This window comes from Alligator sinensis, unplaced genomic scaffold (assembly GCF_000455745.1).
Source record: "Alligator sinensis unplaced genomic scaffold, ASM45574v1 scaffold791_1, whole genome shotgun sequence".
In the NCBI taxonomy this organism is placed as follows: domain Eukaryota; kingdom Metazoa; phylum Chordata; order Crocodylia; family Alligatoridae; genus Alligator; species Alligator sinensis.
The window spans coordinates 1,004,780-1,025,678 of record NW_005842258.1 but is presented as its reverse complement, the minus strand read 5'-3'; positions in this window follow the sequence as shown (position 1 = coordinate 1,025,678).

The following is a 20,899-nucleotide window of genomic DNA, read 5'->3' as shown; positions in this document are numbered from 1 at the left end:
CACTACAGTTCCAGGCAAGACAAAAGAGGACTTGGAGAAGCCCATCTCTCCTATGCACTTAGTGGAGAGGAAGGCCAGAGCATCAGCGGATTGCAAAGGAGCGAGAAGCGAGGTCCATTTGATGGCAAAACTGAAATAAGGACCCAAAGAGGAGCTAGAGATTAAGAGACACTAGTACCAAGAGGCAAAAAGACAGGGGGACCATGATTTAGACCAGAGTACATAAAGGTGGGCTGAGATTAAACTGAACCTGAAAATTAGTGCAATTGATCCAGGGTAAAGTATTAAGAAGTGCCTGAAGGTTCTAAAGGCCTAAAGGTAACCGAGTCCCATTTGCTTCAATTTCACTGGAAGTTTTACATTTTTAAGCATCCTTAAAAATCTGGTCCTCCATGCCTTAGCTCCCCATCCATAAATGGGTACAATAAAATCCCCGTATTGCACAGCTTAGTTGCAAAGATAAATTAATTAATGTCTGTAGAGCACCCAGCCACTGTAGTGATAATAGACACCATAGAACAGCTCAGAAGTTATTGTATAAATCTGCATTCAGAGCACAATTTGAATCATGTTTGGTAAACAGGGGTTAGGAGCACATGTTGAACAGAAAACCTGTATAATTTAATACATATGTGAAAGAGTCAAATTAATGATGCATAGGCCATCTTAATTCTGGCATTTCCTAACTATGGAGCATCTGATTTTGGCATCTCAATACTGCTTTAAACATAGCTTTCAATGAAATCTATACGATATAGCAAATATGTTGTTGGGGGTGCTTAATTTGGCCCAGATTTTTCACACCAGCTTTGATGGGGACAGCCTGAAACATATCTGCTAATCCAGCCATCCTACCTACCTCTTAAGTTATTGCCAGCTATACTGTGGGGAGAAGTGGACACCCTGGAGGGCAGGGAACAACTACAGGAAGACCTGGACAGGTTGGACAAATGGGCAGAAAACAATAGAATGCAATTCAACAAGGAGAAATGCAAAGTGCTGCACCTAGGGAGGAAAAATGTCCAGCACACCTACTGCCTAGGAAATGACCTGCTTGGTAGCATGGAAGCGGAAAAGGATCTTGGCATCCTAGTGGACTCCATGATGAACATGAGTCATCAGTGTGATGAAGTCATCAGAAAAGCTAACTGCACTTTATCATGCATCAGCAGATGCATGACAAACAGAGCCAAGGAGGTGATACTTCCCCTCTATCGGGCGCTGGTCAGACCGCAGTTGGAATACTGCGTGCAGTTTTGGGTGCCACACTTCAAGAGGGATGTGGATAACCTGGAGAGGGTCCAGAGTAGGGACATTTGTATGGTTAAGGGCTTGCAGACCAAGCCCTATGTGGAGAGACTAGGACACCTGGACCTCTTCAGCCTCCGCAAGAGAAGGTTGAGAGGTGACCTTGTGGCTGCCTATAAATTCATCATAGGGGCGCAGAAGGGAATTGATGAGGCTCTATTCACCAAGGCGCCCCTGGGAGTTACAAGAAATAATGGCTATAAGCTAGCAAAGAGCAGGTTTAGACTGGACATTAGGAAGAACTTCTTCACAGTTAGAGTGGCCAAAATCTGGAATGGGCTCCCAAGGGAAGTGGTGCTGTCCCCTACCCTGGGGGTCTTCAAGAAGAGGTTAGATGGGCATCTGGCTGGGGTCATCTGAACCCAGAACTCTTTCCTGCCTATGCAGGGGGTCGGACTCGATGATCTATTGAGGTCCCTTCTGACCCTAACATCTATGAATCTATGAATTAGCAAGTGTTCAACCACAACCAGAAGAGAAGTGGGGAGTATTTGAGCATACAGGATTTTCACAATCCATAGCAGCATTTTTTAATGCAATGCATAAGCAACAATGCTGGAACTCCTTGGCTTTATCTTAATGTTGGAATGTGTTGTTTTGCTTTTCCACAACTTGAAGGGTACCATTTGAAATGCACCGGCTGTTTTCCTTTGAGAAATATGTGCTGTAACAGCATTACCACTTTATCAGTTATTACACTTTTCCATTTTATGACATTTAAAATCTAGCCTTATGTCAAAAGCATGCCTTCATTATAACATTGGGGGGGGAGCAGAAAGGAGGAAACCTCTTTCTGATCTGACACATTGGGGAATCAAAATCTCTATAACTTTTTTTTAATGATTTGATCCTGCATGACTGAAGTCAAAGGCAGCTTAAAGATAGCTCAAAGTATCCCTACACTATGCTGTAGTCACTTCTGTGACTGCCAGGTAGACTTATCAGTAATTAAATAACTTCACAAAAACATGTGCCTAAGCCTTTCTCTACAACTCATTACATTTTTCTGACTAATTCCAAAGAGCCTGTATCACCTATTCCTGGAAAATAGCTCAGGTATTTGCATGGTGTCATTTGCAGAAAACCCATGAATTTCAAACTCTTGCTTTTCAGATAAATACTTTCAAGTCTCTTTAATCTAGTTTGACAGTTCTATATTTATCCATTTCATGCTGCACCGAAGGAATAACTCCGAATGGATTTCTTATCTTTTATAAAAGTTTTGGTGTTTTTCCAGAGCTTCAGAGATTATTTCCCCCTTCCTTTGAAGTACAACTATTGTCTGGCCTGTGCCCTCTCCCACTTGCTGCTGCTTCTTGTTGGCTTTGTATTCCCAGATGGGAGTCAGAAAGTGCCTCCCTTAAAGGTTAATAGGAGAATTCTACCCTCATCAAATCTATAGGGCACCTATAACTTCAGGCAATATTTTGAAACTAATCTCAGGTTTGTAAAAGATATCACAGTAAAGCCATAATTAAGGTAGCTGGTTTTCATCCCAGGAGACAGTCTGGGTAAGGCCACAGAAAATCTTAGTGTGGAGGACAGCAACAAGGCTAGGCCCCAGATCCTTGCCAGAGCTACAGAAAAACTGGTACTGCTTTACAGTAAAGAGTTCTATATATAACGTACTGTAATAGAGTATTGTTTCTGCACCACAAGCCTAATCAAGATATTACAGACTATATGAAGCAGCCCATTCACCCTCAGGCAGCTCAGTGGCTCTTCATCCAAAAGCTACTGTTTCATCAGTGAGACCTTTAACACTGAACCCCACCCCTGCTCTTTGCAGCCCCAGAAAGAAACAGCAGCCATGAATCACAGGGTGCTGACAGATGTGTCCCCTCTTATTCTGAAGACAGCTCAGAGTTTGGCTGCATCAGCTGAGCCCCACTCCTGGCCACACTAACAGATGTTAATGAAGACACTGCGTTGGAGTGCCTCCACCTGAACCCTCATATGAGGGTTCAGATTGCCATCTGATCAAACATTTTTAAAGCATTCTGCAGCTGTGCCCTTGTCAGTACATGGCTGTAGAACACTTTCAGTAGTCGATCACATGACAGACTGTCATATCTGTCACTGCCACTCACGTCTGTCAGCACCCACAGGGTCTGCTCACTCTATTCCAACCTGCCTCTGTTCCAGAAAAGAAAAAAGATGTCTCCTACCTCCCCTCTTAAGACCTGCACCCCAATTTTTATTTTTATTTGGGGGGGGGGAGTAAATATGATCTAAATTAACATTCAATAAAATTCATAGCCAGTCTTTAAAGCAGGGGCCCCAAACTGAACACTGTTCCCTACCAAGTGAAACCTCTAAAAACTCTCTCCAGAATCACGCTCCTTCTTGTGCTCTTTTGTTCTCTGACCCATGAATTCTTTCCCACACAATGGCACAGCTGAAACAGGAATGGAAGGTGTTACAACTTAGCCTAGTTGATGCATTCTTTTAAGAGACAGAAGATGTAGGTTTGAATCTTCTCAGGATGTGTAAATCAGTCAGCCCTCTTGGCCCAAGTCAAAATGGGTAAACACCACAGTCATCTTTGTACCAGGAATTTTCAGACAGTCTAGCACCCTTGGATGTTAGAGCCAAGGAAAGAAGTCGTTTTTGTAGACATACCCTTCAATTTCCACTTTTTCTTGCAACTAAAGGAAACCCATATCCACAAGTAATTTAGCTTTATACAAACTAAGCCATCTAGTCTCACTACTCCTAGTGACAGAGGCCTCCAACCAAGTCTAAATCCAACCTAGCTTTGTGGCGATGAACACTGAGTAACAGAATTCAAATCAAACTGTATTTCTTTGCTGTGGGCTCATATCCAAAAACAATGTCACATAACTTTGGATCTGCTTATGTTCTGGCAAAAATAATGAAGAGCTTACTTGAGGTCTCACAAGAGAAAAGTAGAAGATTTCAGCATTGTCTAGCCTACCTTCAAATCCTAGCCTTCACTCATGACCTAAGCATAAGCCTAATATGGGTCTGATTATTGCCTCCTTTAAAATACACTTCATATAAGACTGAGCTACTTAAAACCTAGGTTCTATGTTCAAACTTCTAAACTGTAAAAAAGGCTGCCCTTAATAGAAGGGAAATGTGACTCTGCTTCACATCTCAGGGGGGATAAATCAATAAAGAAGCCTCTTCAGCACCAAAAAATGTCAATTAGGGCCTCCTGGCTCTTCCTCAAGGCTGTGCCAGTGGGTTTTTTTTTAAAGAAGAGCAGGATAAACGTTTTCTATAATTATTTCCAAAACTGCAGCATTTCAGAGATTTTATAATGTTCCTGCTTGACATTTCTGTGGGTTGCAACGGTGCTCTGTACTGACTTTGTCGTAAATACAGAAGCCATCAATCGTGCTACAACAGCTACCTCCTTCTCTGCCTTTCATAGCCCTTTGCTCCTTATTTTATTCATTATAGAAAGTAATACTGAATGTAGTGCTCAGAAATTGTGCAGATATGACAGTCCTTGAGACAGAAATCCTCTGTCAATATATAACATCAGAAACACTGCAGACCTCCCACTACTTTGTTACAATGCCTCAAACATGTTCTGCAGAGCTGACATCTAAATGAGAGAGGTGTCCGTGTCCATTCATACCTTGATCTGCCATCTTTCCTGACATGGCTAAGACGACTCAATCTAGATTATAAAGGACAATAAAGAGGCCTTTCTAATACTGCCATTTTGTGAATATTATCCCAAAATTGTAAATATATAAGTGATTTTTCCCCAGTACAAAGATCCACACGTCAATAGTTCTTAACCTGTGGTAGAATTTCTGTTCACAACATTTATATTTTCTAGATTTCTCCAGTCAAGGAAAGAAGGGCTGTAAGTATGATAATTTGTTAAACCAATATATACACAGAAGCCATTAAGCCAGTTAGCTTTAGTAAAGCTAATTTAAACATTGTGATGTGCTCCTTGCCAAGTTTTTATATAATGGTTATGAACCTGAAACAGCACCAGAGCTCTGGTTTACAATCCTGTGGGTAAAGGGCCTATCCCACAGTTGGATCAAGAGATAAACTGTTCCACTGATGGAAGGATGTACAGATTTTTTAACAAAAAGACTCAGGCTGTAGCTAATATAAGCAGGAGTTAGCTACCTGTACAGGAAATTTTAACTTGGGACATCTAGGTGGTCTTTAGAAATGGAGTGAAATAAGTAAATAATTTTCTGCAGAGAAAAGAAAGGCTTATAACTTATTTGTGTTGCTGATAGTTGCTTGCTGTCTGCCACTGTAGTATTCTGCATGAGCATTATGCTCACCAAAGGCTCTAATATAAAACTCTGAACAATGCAGTCATAAATTTGATGAATAGCACAATGAGCATAAGCCATACTTGGGAGCTGCAGCAAATGCTGGAAAGCTGATGTGGCTCAAAAATTGGATCCCGTGACTGGACTGGACTGCCTTTAAATGAGTCGCCTGACCTCAAAATACAAGCCTGCCAAGGGTGGATTTATTATTATTATGGGTTTATTGTTTCTCAGGTTTTACATTGTTGAACTACCATTCTAGAAAATGACAATGCAACCAATGGCAACATCTTCCAGGAGGGCTGCCAATGGCTCATTCTGGGTGTTGTGACATTACAAAAACACTATTGTATCTCATAAGTAGGCCACTAAAATGATGACTGCTCACAGAGCTTTGCAACATGGTATTAGAAGAACCCACTATATATTTGTTTCAATACTTAATCTGTAAAATCACTGATTTTGTCATACACTAAATAGGCTTGTGCCATAACAAATGAGCCTATACCATTTAAATCAATGATGACAATAAAAATCCCATTGCTACCAGGAATTAACGGGTATTAGCAAGAATGGGGCACTTTGCAGTAATTATGCATTGTGATAAGAAGGCAGCAAGAGTTTTCAAAAGCTACTTGATTTATTGCCAGACTACCAAGTATTGAGATTTGTTTACCAGGACATGTTGCACTCTGGTCAACCTACTGGCCTACCTAATCTAGGAGTATCAAGAAAAACATGCGCCAGAAAAAAGTCCTTTGAGTATGTACAGAAACGGTGAAAACAAGAACAGAATGTATTAAGTAAGGAAAACCCTAAAAATGAGGTCTTACAAATGAGGGCTTATACTTTGCTCATCCATCAGATCTCCTTCCTCCATATACTTGTATTATTACTACTTCTACTAGATATTCGTTTTGCCTGTATGATTGAAACAAATGAAGATAATGGCATCATTCTCAGACAAAGGGATCACAAAATAGAAGTGCAATTTGCATCCATTTAAGTCTTTTATTCATACAGCATTGCAAAATGGCTCCAGCTCTATCAGGAGCTGAAGCAAACAATCTGAGTACAAACTCAAGCTTTCCCAGAATACACCAGGTTCTGATTTAGCCCATTCTGCAGATAGGTCTGACCTGGATCAAAGATTTTGATTTGATCTCATTTCCCCTTTTAGATTCACCTCTTTTATAATGAAAGCATAAATCAAACATATTCCTCTGAATATTTTCATAGATTTTAGCCTAATGAATTACGTTTAAGGTATCTGTAAAATCAAAATCTTGCTTAAGCACTCTTACTCCTACCATTTTGTCAAAATCTACAATCTACTAGCTATTTATACTTTTGCTTGCATGATAAAGGCCTTTCAGTCCTGCTACACCATAAACTTGGCTTCCTATTTGAAATTTAGAATTGCCTAATTTCCTGCTCATATTTTATATTATCTGTCACCCCACCAAAACAGTGTTGTTTCCTAAAATGTCAACCATTGCTATGCAGGGTGTGGCAGAAAGCCACCTTTGTTTCCCTCCCAACAACTCAGCTCTGTGACAATTTTAATTAGGATGGGCCCAGCAGAGAGACGCATCCTTACCTTATCTCTTTAGGTAACCTGAGCTGGATACATTCCTGAGGGAGGGGGGAAACCTGCTCCCTCTGCCTATGTGACTAGTATCACATGCCAGGATGAGGGGCTTCCCTCTTGGTGGGCTAGAGTCTGCCTGGCAACTAGTGATGTATTTCAAACTAGTTGGCTTACAGCCAACAGGTACTGACCTCCATTGGACCAAGTAAATGAAGTCACAAGGGCTATATAAGTTAAGGACTGCCTGGGAGGAGGGGCAGTAGCCATGAGGGTTACTCAGGAAAAAAGAAGAGCTGTACATCTGAAACTGGCTCTCTCTCAAAACTCACGATCAAGGAACTACCTGCTTCCAGAGGGATTCTCCAACTGCCTCTGGATGATAGTTGTGAGTAAGCTACCTGAGATCCAACTAGATACATAGCTTGCAGTAACTCAGATGTGAGATCAAAGGCTACCCAGCCACAGGAGTTTGCTCAATGGGATTTATCTGATATTGCTCTACCCTGTACCCTATTATAACCCTACCCTCTGTAACCAATAAAGTTCTCCTTGGTACCTAGTGTGGGAGACTTATTGGGTGTGGGTCTAGATTACGCCTTGGGGTCCCCTTGGTTCGGCTGACTAAGGGAGACCACTACTTGTGCTTCTGAGTGGGGGAAGCATCCCAACTTCTTGAAGTAAATCAAGTCCCCTTGAGGGCTACTAGGCCTTTGTTTCCCAGAGTGCACAGAGCCTGAATTAAGTCCAGAGGTCTGGGTGGTGGCAGTGGAACCCCCAGGCTAGCGGGTGTGCTCCAGGAAGGGGGTTGACCAGTCATGAGGTGCCCCTAGGGAGGCACTTGGAGCCTGGAAGGTGGTTGGGCACAGGGAGGTGGGTGGCTCAACACAGGAGCGCTCCCTACTGGCCCGCCACATGGGGTCATATGATTTTAGAGTTTGTATGACAAAAAATATAATGGTATGCTTCTCTTCTCCTTTCCTCCTTATTGCTTTCCCTGCTATTCCCTTCTATTCCCAGGTTAATTAAACCACCAACATTTCACTTATACCAGTGTAGTTCACACCATCATTTAGATACAATTCCTGAACAAACTCCACCATGTTTTCTCTTTTACAAATTCTGGCATATACTGCAAAGATAGCAGTTTCTATAAGTGGTGCATTCCAGCACCACTACTTAGGTTTTTCAGCTCACTGTATATTAAGATAACTAAAGATTTTTACCCCATTACAATCATTTTTTTTTCTTACCACTGTACTGTAGCAACCAACTGTTAGATTGACCTTCATTAAGACCCTGACTTAGCAAACCATTCTCATTTAGCAAAGCATTAACATATTTAACTTGAAATATGGTTCTGTCCAATTAAACACATGCTCAAAGATAGGCATTATGGTTATTGTTGAACAGAGTTCTTCAAGGTCTGATCCAGAGCCCACTGAAGACCTCTCCCACCAACTTTAGTCAGTTTGGAGAGGGTGAATATGTGCAATAGTCAACAGGTGCGTTGAGACGAGTGTGCACATGCCTCTTACAGTGTCTCAAAGCCCTTTGAAATGCTGCAAGAGGCACATGTGGGAATGAAAAAATGTTCCCTGCAGGGCAAAATTAGACTCCTGGATATCCAGGAGTCAAGAAAACCTGCAGATCCCGGACCGTGCCCTGAGGCAACTGCCAGCTGGGTCCTCCACAGAGATACTCCGGTAGCTAACCAGAGCATTTCTATGGTTGGCCCTCAACCCAGTGCTGAAGAACACTGCCTGCTCATGCAGGGCAGGCAGTGTGCCAGCCGCAGGGAGCTGGATCCGGGCTCCTGCAAGTAAGGGGGGGAGGGGCTGGAGGAGGGGACCATGGGGGGAGGGCCAGGGCTGGACCCTCCCTTTGCCAGCTAGCCCCCTGATCCCTGCCCCACCCAGCCCCCACCTGCCCCCCAATCACTGCTCTGCCCAGCCCCAGCATCCCAGCAAATAAAAAAAATAAAAAAAGCCCACAACCACCAGCAGTAGCAGCTGCCATTGGGGGTCATTGGGGCCTCATAGCAGAGCCCGCCAGCAGCACAGGGCCGGGGTGACAGCACCAGTGGCCCCAGCTGGAGCTGCACAATGCCCTGCCAACTATAGCCCCCACAGCCATTGCTACTGCCAGTGAGTATGAGGCTTTTTAAAATTTTTGTTAAGTGCCGGTAGGCTGGGGCTGGGTAGGGCAGCAATCTGAGGGGCTGGGGAGCAAGCATGGCCGGGGAATGTGGGCCCTGCAGTGGAGGGTAGCCCCTGCTGGAAGGACTGTAACCCCTGTTGGGGGGCAGTCTGAGAGCTGTGCTGAGGGACTGCACCCTGCAGGGGGCTGGAGACCCACCCCTCCTAAGCAGCGCCCCCACAATCCACCCACATCCCTCCACAGCCACTTACATACCACCCCCCCCCTTCTGCAAACCCCACATCCCCCCAGCACACACCCTGTGTGCCCAGCTGCCAGACAGGATGAGACCTACTGGCAGGAGCTGTGGCTGCAGGGGCAGCTGTCCCCACATCCTGGTTACTGAAGAGGTCACATGGAGCTCTAACTGCTGTATGGTAAGAAAATTAAAGACAAACAGCAAAATATATAGGAATTTATTTCATTATGATGATAGAGACACTGGTAGGCTTCCAAATTGCTTTAACACTGTAGATATATCAATAAAACATTGCCCAACTGATCACTGTCTCTCACTCTCTATTTATAGTGGTTTTTTGTTTTAATTGTGGAGGAACATGGATTTGGGGGTATTTTTACAGAATGACTTTGGAATTTTTATCAGGGATTTTTCAGTTTGCAAATAGGGAACACCAGAATTCCTGCTAGGAAGGCAAGCAGCAGGACCCAGGCAGAGGAGCCTGCTCAGAACTGGCACCTTGGACCCAGCTGGAAGTGGCTGACCTCCTGGCCAGTTGGGGCCAGGAGGACATCCTTTGGTAGTTCAAAGCAGGCCACCACACTGGGAACATCTTCCGGGCGATACCTGGGTGGAGGCACACGTGGCAGTAGTGCTGCACAAAGGCCAACTCTGCAGCCACAGCCCACTGGCAGCTGGCCCAGAGGGGCAGATGCCTCTGCTGGCTGTGCAGTCCCCATCCAGGTCTGGCAGGTGCGCAGTAGGTCACAGCTAGGCAGCAGCCCCCACTGCCAGACTGCTGCAGTGGGTAAAGGGTGCAGGGAATTCTCAGGGCTGCTTCAGCAGTCCAGCTGGCACAAGGGGTAGTGTCCCCAGGTACCAATTAGCTGGGTCCCAGAGCTCCTGAGAGCAAGTAGCCCTGAGCTATTTGACAGGGCAGCTTTTCATACTGCTGGGGACAGCACAGGTGCTGACCCCAGGCTCTAGCTCCCCCTGACCCCAAGTTGTAGCTCCCCCTGGCCAGGCAGGGTTATTTTGCCCCAAGTGGCAAAATTTGCCCCACACCAAAGTGCATGTCCAGGCACATGCACTGAGGCAAAAAGCCCTGGCTCAAATTTGTTCCGCTTCTATTTGAGCAGGTGCAAGCATATGTGTAGCTCAATGAGGACAAAGCTTTTAACTTCACCCGGGCAAATTTTAGATCTTGTTCTAAAGTGTGCTTTTGTCATATATTGGCATAGGAATATAAAAAAAAAAATCCAAAAGATAGAGCTGATTTAAAAAAAGAAACACAAGGTTTCTGACAGAAAATATAGTTTTGTCAAAATATAAATGTTTCACAGGAATGCATTCATTTCAATGAGGTTTTCAATAAGTGGTAGTCAACATGTACTTTCAAGTGACTTACTTTACTTCAATAGTGTTGAAATCTTCCATTTTAGCATTATCATTTCAATTCATTTTCCTAACTGTATATCAAAATATTCCTTTCACCATCTTATACATGTACACTGGATAGTTACTCTATTATATTTAAACTTTTGACCAAGGAAGAGTTTTGATATTACAGAAGCAAATCTGTTTGCAATTGTGTTCAACAGGAAATTGCAAAGTTTTGGCAGTTCTGATAATTTAATAGCTAGCTTCTATTAGCTGCTTCTAGTTATTATCAGTCAACATGGAAATCTACTTTTCAGCATCCTCATCTATCACCTTATAAACTCATTGTACAGATGCAGGTCCACAATTGACATATTGCCCAAAGTTCACAAATGAACCTCACCTTTTAAAGGCAGTGGTAATTTTCTGTGCTCAAACAAGTTATGGTGCATCAGATATTCATATTCAAGAGAAGATCATTACTCCTGTTGGTGAAACCTGCAATTCCAGAAATTTAGAGTGGGGCCATTATGAAGATTAATAAGCAAAAAAAAGTGTAGTACTATTGCAGTCAGTTTACATCTTCAAAGCACTTTAAATACAGGAAGTAATTAATCCTCAAATAAATCTTCTATGGTAGCAAAATGAAATTGTCATCATCACTAGAGGTCTGCGTTTAATATGACAAGTAGAGCTAAATTCTGCAGGAAGGCTGCTTGGTTTCTAGGGCATTCTGGGAATTTTGTGACAGATTCCCTTACATTAAGAAATTAAGACCACATGTTCAGGCAATGAAACTGGCACATAGCTCTGAGGTCAATGGAGCTACATAGGAATACATCAGCTAAGGAGTCACTCAATGGAATTTGAAATTGAAAAATAGGAAGTGAACAGTGGCCCCCTGGGCCCAATTGATTTCTCACTCTCCTATTATTTAAAAAAATAAATGTAGCATATTGAAAAAACAGTACAGTTTAGCATCACAGAACTTCTCAGGAGGAAACTAAAGTTTTTGGCACTGGGATTCAGGATGGTGTAGGAGCTGATCTGAGACAGCGAGACAAACAGTCACAGAATACTTTTGCAAGAACAATCAGTGAAGTAACTACACCAATTGCTATATTGTCACTTGCTTTCACTGCTAACATCTCTTTGAGATGAATGGGGTAGTTCACACCTCTCAGCACAGAATAAACCTTGTTCAGAGTTACAAAGCTCTCTTCAGAATCAAAAGGCCAGAAATATTTTTTTCCCCTCTTGAGCTGAAACTAAGATTCAGATTTCAAAACTACATTGATAAGTGGATTCAATATCACTGAATATAGGTTCTTGACTTCCTGAGAACCTGTGAGTACATAACTATTAATCAAATGTCAGTTGCAGTTATTGTACAACTTCATTCAAATTTCAGCATACCAGCATCCACAGGCTTGCCAGAAAAAATTGTTTTTCACTGTAGTATGGAAGTGAGCAGCAGCGATTCTCTGATGCTAAGACCAAAGAGTTAGACAGTCTCTTCTTCTCAGCACTTGCTCATCTTTCTTTCCTCTTGCACCCTTCATAACTGTGGCTTATTTAGATCTGTTAAAAATGGTTCATGTAAGATTCCTTGCTTGCTGAGACTTGGGGATTGTTCTACCATCCATTGAAATTTATCGTAACACTCCCATTGATTTCACTGAGGCAGGATCTAACACTGCTGTTGTGAGGACAATGGCAAAACTCCCATAGACTCCAGTGGCTGCAGAATTAAGCTACTTGTTAAGCTACTACTTAAAGTAGTAACACAAAGGACAAATACTAATGAAGTACAGAGGTAAATGGATCATATCAGAGGTACAGCAACACTTTTTAGCACATGTGAAATATAACAAATTCACTGGAAACTATCCCCCCTTCAGCAACAGCAAAGCTTTGAGGAAAAGCCATCTCTTACATAATCAATAGAGACAACCTTTTCTATCAGCTTACCTCACTAATCTCATACTTCAGAATATTTCCATTTTTTATCTGAGAGCTCAGTAGGCAGAAGCCATGCTTCTAAACAGCTGTCTTTTTCATCTACATTGTTGTGTTAGAATGTAATGCATTGGATTCCCCATTACAGCCATTTCCCAAACTAAAATGTAGATGTCCCTTCTCCCCACACCTTTAATATATGTCTGCCTCAATAATCAGGCATCTGGGCAACAAGAAGATGCAAAGAGCATTCATTGTTCAATGTAATGAATTGCATTAGGAGCAAGAGTGGGTTTACTGAAGAACTGTATAAAATGCAATTTGTGGTTGGTTGGCCTGTTTTGTTTCCCTATCTTTCTTGTTTGGATCCAATAGATGCCAAGAAAAAAATGTCTCGACTTTCCAAAACAATTTCCTACATAGGTAAGTACTTAAAGAATAAGGATCGAAACTCATTGTAAACTGCCAAAACATCCAGTGAACTAATAGTTTGTGAGAATCTAAGATTTTAGTTATGACATTTGATGGACTGAAGAGAAGAATTGACGGTCTGGAATGCTAGAGGGGAAAGTACAGACCTTAAGTGTGAACCAAAGTTTTGGCAGAAGAGTCACAAAAGAATGGATATTAGAAATACCAGAGACGGAAATGGCAAGAAAAGTGGCAAGATTTGGTGAGACCCTTTGAAGCTCAATCCCTCCTTTCTGCCCAATTTAGCTTGTATTTTCTTAGCCCCCACCTCCTCGTTGCTTTCTCTCTATTCCCAAGTTAATCAAGCAAGCAGAATTTCACTTGTATCACTTCATTTACATATCATTCCTGAATAAACTCAGCCAGTCGTCTTTTCCAGATCCTGGCATATATTGCACAGATATCTACAGGTCCAACAGAAAGGCCAGTTGAAACTCCATCAAGAACACAAGTATTGAAAATCCCATATAAGGGGTTTTAAGCAATATAATTTTTCACATGGAAAAACACACACAGTTTGGAGCTATTCAAGTGCAGCATCTCACAATCTTAGCTTCTCTCCCAGTTTCCCTGTCAGTCATGCCAGAAAGGGAATCTAAAAGAAGCAACATGGTCTTTTTTCTGTTAAGCAATACCAATTGGCTGAACCATGTTGCTGGGTTGTAAACCTAGAATCCTCTTTGATTCTTAAAGATGAAGTACACATATGATTAAATAGGAAGCAGAGGTTTACATGGATGAGCAGTATGTTGCCTAACTACATGAAAGTGGTTACTCTTAATAAAAGACCCTTGACTTTTATTACTCCAAAAGCTGGAGTACTGTGTCCAGTTCTGGGCACCCCACTTCAAGAGGGATGTGGACAATATTGAGAGGGTCCAGAGAAGGGCCACCCGCATGATCTGGGGACAGCAGGGCAGACCCTACAATGAGAGGCTATAGGACCTGAACCTGTTCAGCCTTCACAAGAGAAGGCTGAGGGGGGACCTTGTGACCATCTATAAACTCAGTAGGGGGGACCAAAAGGGTTTGGGGGAGACCTTGTTTCCCCTAGCGCCCCCCGGGATAACAAGGAATAATGGCCACAAGTTGTTGGAGAGTAGGTTTAGATTAGACATCTGTAAGAACTACTTCACAGTTAGGGTGGCTAGGATCTGGAACCAACTTCCAAGGGAAGTGGTGCTGGCTCCTATCCTGGGGGTCTTTAAGAAGCGGCTTGATGCCTACCTGACTGGGGTCAATTGAGCCCAGTTTTCCTCCTGCCCAGGCAGGGGGTCGGACTGAAGATCTACAAAGTCCCTTCCGACCCTACTTCTATGATTCTATGACTAATACAAAGGGTTTATAGGACATCTTGTCTGAGACATGAACCTCTTCAAACTTGCATTGCTTCCAGCTGATCACAAATATAGTTAATCAGACTGGCAGTTACTTTTATAAACAGGAACTAATTGGCTCTCTACTGTAGTTAAACAGATTTGTACACTGAAGATTATCTAGAGACACCTGCTGGAGGTCAGCTTCAGATTTCCTGCTTGTACTGATGGAACTTCACTGAGCAATGAAAGGTATATTCCTACTTGGAAAGGCAGGGGCTCTGGCCTCCACTAAAGTCAACAGCAAAACTCAAGGCCTTAAAACCTAGCCAAAAAAAGAAAAGTCACTTAGAAAGAAAAGACATTAAGCCCAATGCTGCATAACCAAGAATATATTGGAAAGAAAGATGTTCCCTGCTCCTTAACAGCACCTGTCATTCTGTGCGTCTAAAACAGCGTTAAATCTAGTTGAATCATGTCTGCCATTGCCTAGATTATCAGCTGCAGCAGGGATGGCTGCAGTTAACACACCAAATCCTGGTTAGCACATGCCTCTGTGACAACGGTGCAAACTTATTCAGTCCATTATGATAGCCAAATATAATGGAAGGACACATATTTGAGTCTGCATCCTTGGAGGTTTTTAAAACCTGACTAAACAATGCCTTGGCTGGGATGATATAGTTGGGGATGATCCTGCTTTGAGCAGGGGGTTGGATTAAATGACACACTGAGGTCCCTTTCAACCCTAATTTTCTATTAGATCACCACTTACCTTGCATCAGGAAATCTACTAAGTGGACATTTCATTAAATGATCCCAATATGTTGTTTTGATGCATGAAAATCATCACAGCAGATGAAAAGCAACTCCTGTCCTTTGATAAGGAAAGAAAACATTGCTTTTACACAATTTTTAAAAAAATAAGCATTAATCAACGTTTGGAGTATTTCTTTTAGACTAAGTAGTGGGCTTGAGTTTTTTGCCTTACAGCAAATCATATGTAGGAATACAGAATCATGCGTTTCTTCTCTCTACTAAAAACAAAAAAAGTGGAAGCATCATAATTTTCAAGAGGAGGCCATCAAACAATAACATCCTTTTCCATGCTTTGGATCTTTGGTCATAGCACCAGAGAGAAAAATCACATTCTGTTTTGTTAATATGTTTGGGTTAGCTACAACTCAGGGAACGGTTTCCTCATCCTAGTTATTCAGTAACTTCTGTTGACAGGTCCAACTGTAGACTCTGTTAAGTAATTCATGTTTCTTCTTTGAAAAAGATAAAAAGTATTCAATACAGATTAAGTACTTTCTCTGCATCTTACATACGAGTCAGGCAGGGATTGAAAAACCACACACCTCCTGTCTCCACGGCTCCAAAAGGATCTACAGAACACTTTGGTAAGACACCCGCTGGATTATTAGAGGTCTATAAAACCTGTGTTTCAACATCCACTGTTATGTGTAAACATATGGGGTACCCCCAAACAGGTCTGTTTTGCAATTGAGAGCAGAAACTTAAAAGTAAAGTCTTGCCTAGACATGCAGGGCATTTTTACACATGTTCCGGGACGCGTGTTTAATTAGCAAGTTGCACTAATTAATTTAAGTTGCATCTGATCGTCACGTGTATCAGTGTCTCTGTGTTGAAAAAATGGTGGCAGGGTGCTTTGAACTAAAGCTTGCTCAACAAGCTTTAGTTCAAAGCACCCCACCACCATTTTTCAGTGCAGGAACGCTGATACATGCGATGCTAGAGTCTGCTGGAGTACATTAATTTCTGCACTCCAGCAGACTCGATTAATCGAATCAGAAGCAATGATCATAACCTCATAGAAGAAAGTTTCAAACAGGATTCTTCATGGTTCACGTGACCAGACTCGGGAATATAATCCCAGTTGGGGTGGTTCAGGCACCTACCCTGGAGATCTTCAGAAGGAGACTGGATGCACACCCTGTTGGGGTTATTTGACCCCAGCAGTCTTTCCGGCCCAGAGCAGGGGGACTGGACCAGATAATCTCACAAGGTCCCTTCCAGTCCTAAACTGTGAATCTGCGAGTCTGCTCCTACGCACTGGATTTCCAGCACATCAGAGCAGGCTTCCTGTATATGTATAGGAGCCCACAGTTTGCATCAGTTTAACCAAAATACTCCCTTCTCCTCTCCCCCATGTCAGAAGGTTTGTTTTAATTTAACTATATCATCATGGTTAAACCCTGCTTTGTGTGCAGACTGGGTTGTAGGACAAGTTTTCCAAACTTTCAAATGAATTTTTGGTCTAACTGAATCTGGGGCAGTTTATAATTTTAGGGAATTAAAGTATACAAAATACGATGGCTTCACGTGGGGAAAAAATTACAGTTTTTCAAGACAGTGCTTTTAGTTTTTGGAGTTACTAGAACACAGACAGCAAAGCAAAGTGCAAGAGTACAAACCCACGAAGCCTTTAACAGAAAAGGCAAGAGTCCTCATGTTCATGAACTGCTGAGTTTTGGACAGATTTAATTGTTATGCTTATAGCTGACTCACAGCTGAAAGGTTTTTTTGTTGAAAAGATGGTTTAGGGAGACTTACAGGCTCTTCAGCAAATCTGACTAGAACTCAGTCTCACCCCAGTATTCTTCCCCTCCCCCCTTCTTCCACCGTAGTATGCACACAAGGAGGGTTCAGAAAAAACAACGTCCCTTTAAGTTTGAAGTTTAGGCCTATGCAGTTCTCCCCCACTCCCTTGGCTATGAATTAACTCAATACTCAACTAGTATGCTTGTACACAGACAAGCACAAAGGACATAGCACAGAACAGCAATGATTGTTCAGCAGTCAGCACTGCACATGAAGCAGGGATTTTCTAGGTCATTTTAATATAGTTCATCATTTCAACTTGTTGGGCTGATACTGCCAAATCAGCAGATGTACTTCTTAAAAGAAAGCCTCACCAATTTTGCACAGGGCAGCATTCTGAAAACTCATGGAAAGAGCAACACTTTGCAACAGTGAATCACACTGTAAAATAAAGGCTCATGATGACTGGGCTGGAGACTCAGGTGCTGTAGACTGACTTAGTGCCATGCTGATTTACGCCACCAAGAGATCGGTCCTCCATCTAAGTAACAAAATTGCTGAAGCCAACAGCTGTCTAAGAAATGTCAAATGTAATTCTAAAAAAGTTACCTCTAAAGACATACTACAAGCACACATGAAGCTATTGTTTCTCATGCCGTAGAAATGGTTTGGCTATGTGTAAACACAGAGAAAGCTAATGGTTTGGCATGTTGGTGTTCTGGTATCTAGACAGACTGGAGAATGCAAGGAATGAATGTAAACCATTGGAGAGAGTAAATAGAGTTAAAAAATTTAGTATAGTACTTGGACTGTTGCTCCCACTTGGACTGAGCTAGTGATCCACAAGCATGCAGCAATTCTGAAATACTGTGTTGTTTAATTACAGTTAGATTGTGGTCCCCTTCCTCACACTGAATTGTGCTTTACATCAAGTCTATTCTCAGCTGAAGTCAATGGAACAACTTGTAAGCAAACTGCAATTCTGTATCCGGAATCTAACCCATATCTTTTTAGCTAAAGGTCATGAGTGGTCTGGTAAGTGTTCCTCAGTTGTATTCAGAAGGAAACATTTTAAGAAACAAATAATCAGAGTGTGGGCAGAGGAGGTAAATTCAAAGTGTTCTTCTTTTAAAAAAATAAGAAAGCAGGAGTACCACTGTTTTCAACATAGATACTTGCTTTATGAAAGATGATTCCTGTGCGGGCCCTTTTTCACACCGCACGGGCTGTGGCCAGCAGCCCGGGCACGCTGGGTCGGAGAGAACAGGCGACACGCTGGAATTAGGCACAGACGCTTAATGGTTGATTCAAGATTGTTTACTTACACCGAAGATGGTCGCGGTGTAGGCTGGACAGTTTCCCAGGCACAGCTCCGCTTAAATCCTCGTTTGAGGACTCAGACAACACTCAGATCACTCCCACGGAGTTGTCAAGGCTCCGTGAATCCTTTTGCACGCAGGGAGAGGGATACATCGAGGTTTGCGCTCGGTGACGGGGAGAGGCTAGAGGCTGATCAGACCCCTGTTGCCTGCTTGAAATGCACTGGGTCCAATAGGCTCTGCAGCGCTTAGAGATCTTCACACAGCATGAAGTCTCCTCCTCCTGGTATTCGTGGAGTCCTCCAACTTGGGCGGAAACCACCCAAGCCTTTTATACGGCTAGCAAGCCAATCGCTAGCCGCCACGTGTGAATAATTTCACGCAAGCCAATAATGGGGTTCGAATTAGAATACAAATGGCGGGAACTCTTTGCAAAGTGCATTTCTGTGCCGCAAAGAAGAAATGCACACTGCAAAGAAAGCTACAAGTTGGCGGGAATTCTTTTGCACCAGGGTTTTCCTCTGCAGCAGAAAACTCCACCGTACAAAGAAGCTGCAACTTAGCAGGAACATAATTCAGTGGTGCCAAAGCACACACAAAACAAAAATCACACCTTTGGGTTGTGACAATTCCCTGGGAAAAAATGTACACAAACATCTCCTGAAGAGCAGCATCCCTAGGTAAGGGCTGTGGCATCTCCACATGTCTCACTCCAAATGAAAGCACAGAGAGATGCAAGAGAGTGCTGCCTCACCTGAGTACAGCTGAATTAATTCAAAAAAGGAGAAGGAAGTAGGATCTGTCCAAGAGTTTGTTGGAGCTGCTAGAAATTAGATCTAAGAATGAAAGAAAAAGCTAGCGAACAGCAGGTGAGAGAGATCCGGAGTATAGGTGAGGGAGTGAGAGAAAAGAGCAGCATCACAGGCACCTGATTCCAACAGTGAAATTAAAGCATGCCTGAGGATGGGTTTGAACTGGCCATAGGGAAGACAAGGAACTCTGCTTCTTCCCATAGGCCCTGACACCTGTTACTTTTCTGACCACTGAAGTCAGCCCTACCATCCTACCTAGCACTCAGGTCCTAAACTTTGGAGATTCTTTTTGTGCAACATCTCCAAGCAATAACCTTCCCTAGTCACTCATACACAACCAAACCTCAATCTAGACCCTTGCCATGTCACATCTCTATTACTTTCACATCTTAGTCTGTTGCCTTGAAAAGTGCCATCTTGGCCATATGGGCCTATTCAGAATGGTCTGCAAAGGTCATTTTCCTTTATACATCACATATCTTTGCTTTCCTCCTCCCCTGACTCCACATTCTGTATCACATCAAACATAAGCTACTTCTCTTCACTGTCATTGCCCTTCCTGGCCTACTTTCACCATACTTGTCATCATCTCTCATTCATTATCAAGGGTTTGACTGCCATCTCCATTCTGCCTGTGATGCCAAGGTCCATCACTGATTTGTTGGATAATAATACAAGCATCTTCTCATCTGGTAGCTCTTTATCCTTACAAGTTCTCCATAAGCATTCACAAAATTATCTCATTAACCCTCTATAAATACTCCATGTGCTCCCTCACCTCTCTGTATCCATCCCTTGCCTCCACTCTCTGTATCCATCTTTTGCCTCCACTTTGAGACCAAGATTGTTGTTTGTGGTCAGTACTATCTTTGTGTTCTGTCTCTATAGAGCCTGAAGCCACTGGGGTCCTGGTCTCTGATTGTTTGTGCTATCATGGTGCTGAGGACCCCCAAAGTGACAAGAGAAGGATCAGGAGCAGCCTAGAAGAGTAGTGAGCTTCTGTGAACTAAATGTTATCAAGCAGGAGAATGTAGGGAAGGAAGACTGGGAAAACCAGGGGTGATCAGAGTGCTAGAGGTAGTTGGGCTGCCAGAGGGCTGATGTGAGAGATAGTACATTGAAGGGAGAGAGTTTTGAGCAGTCAAGATAGAGGGCAGACCATGTGTAAGGGGTTGAAGGAAGAGTTGAGGATAGAGGAATCTGGGGCAGGATCACCAATTCTGACCCTTGTCATGCCCTGGGTGTGGTAACGGATTGTGACAGTAAGAACTGAGCTTATCAAACAGTCCAGGTAGGACACGATAAATCTCTTGTTGTTAGATCCAGCCAGGTGGAACTAAGAGCCAAATAAATCAGTTCTCCTGCAAACAACTTGCACAGAGGTCACCAAACGCCCCACTGTTCCTCACTGGCCACTAGTGTAGTCACTTCTTACTGGTTCCTTCACCTGCTCTCTAATGGCCACCATCTGTTCCACGTAAATTACCTAATTTGGAACCAACATAGAGGGGCAGGTAAGACATGGAG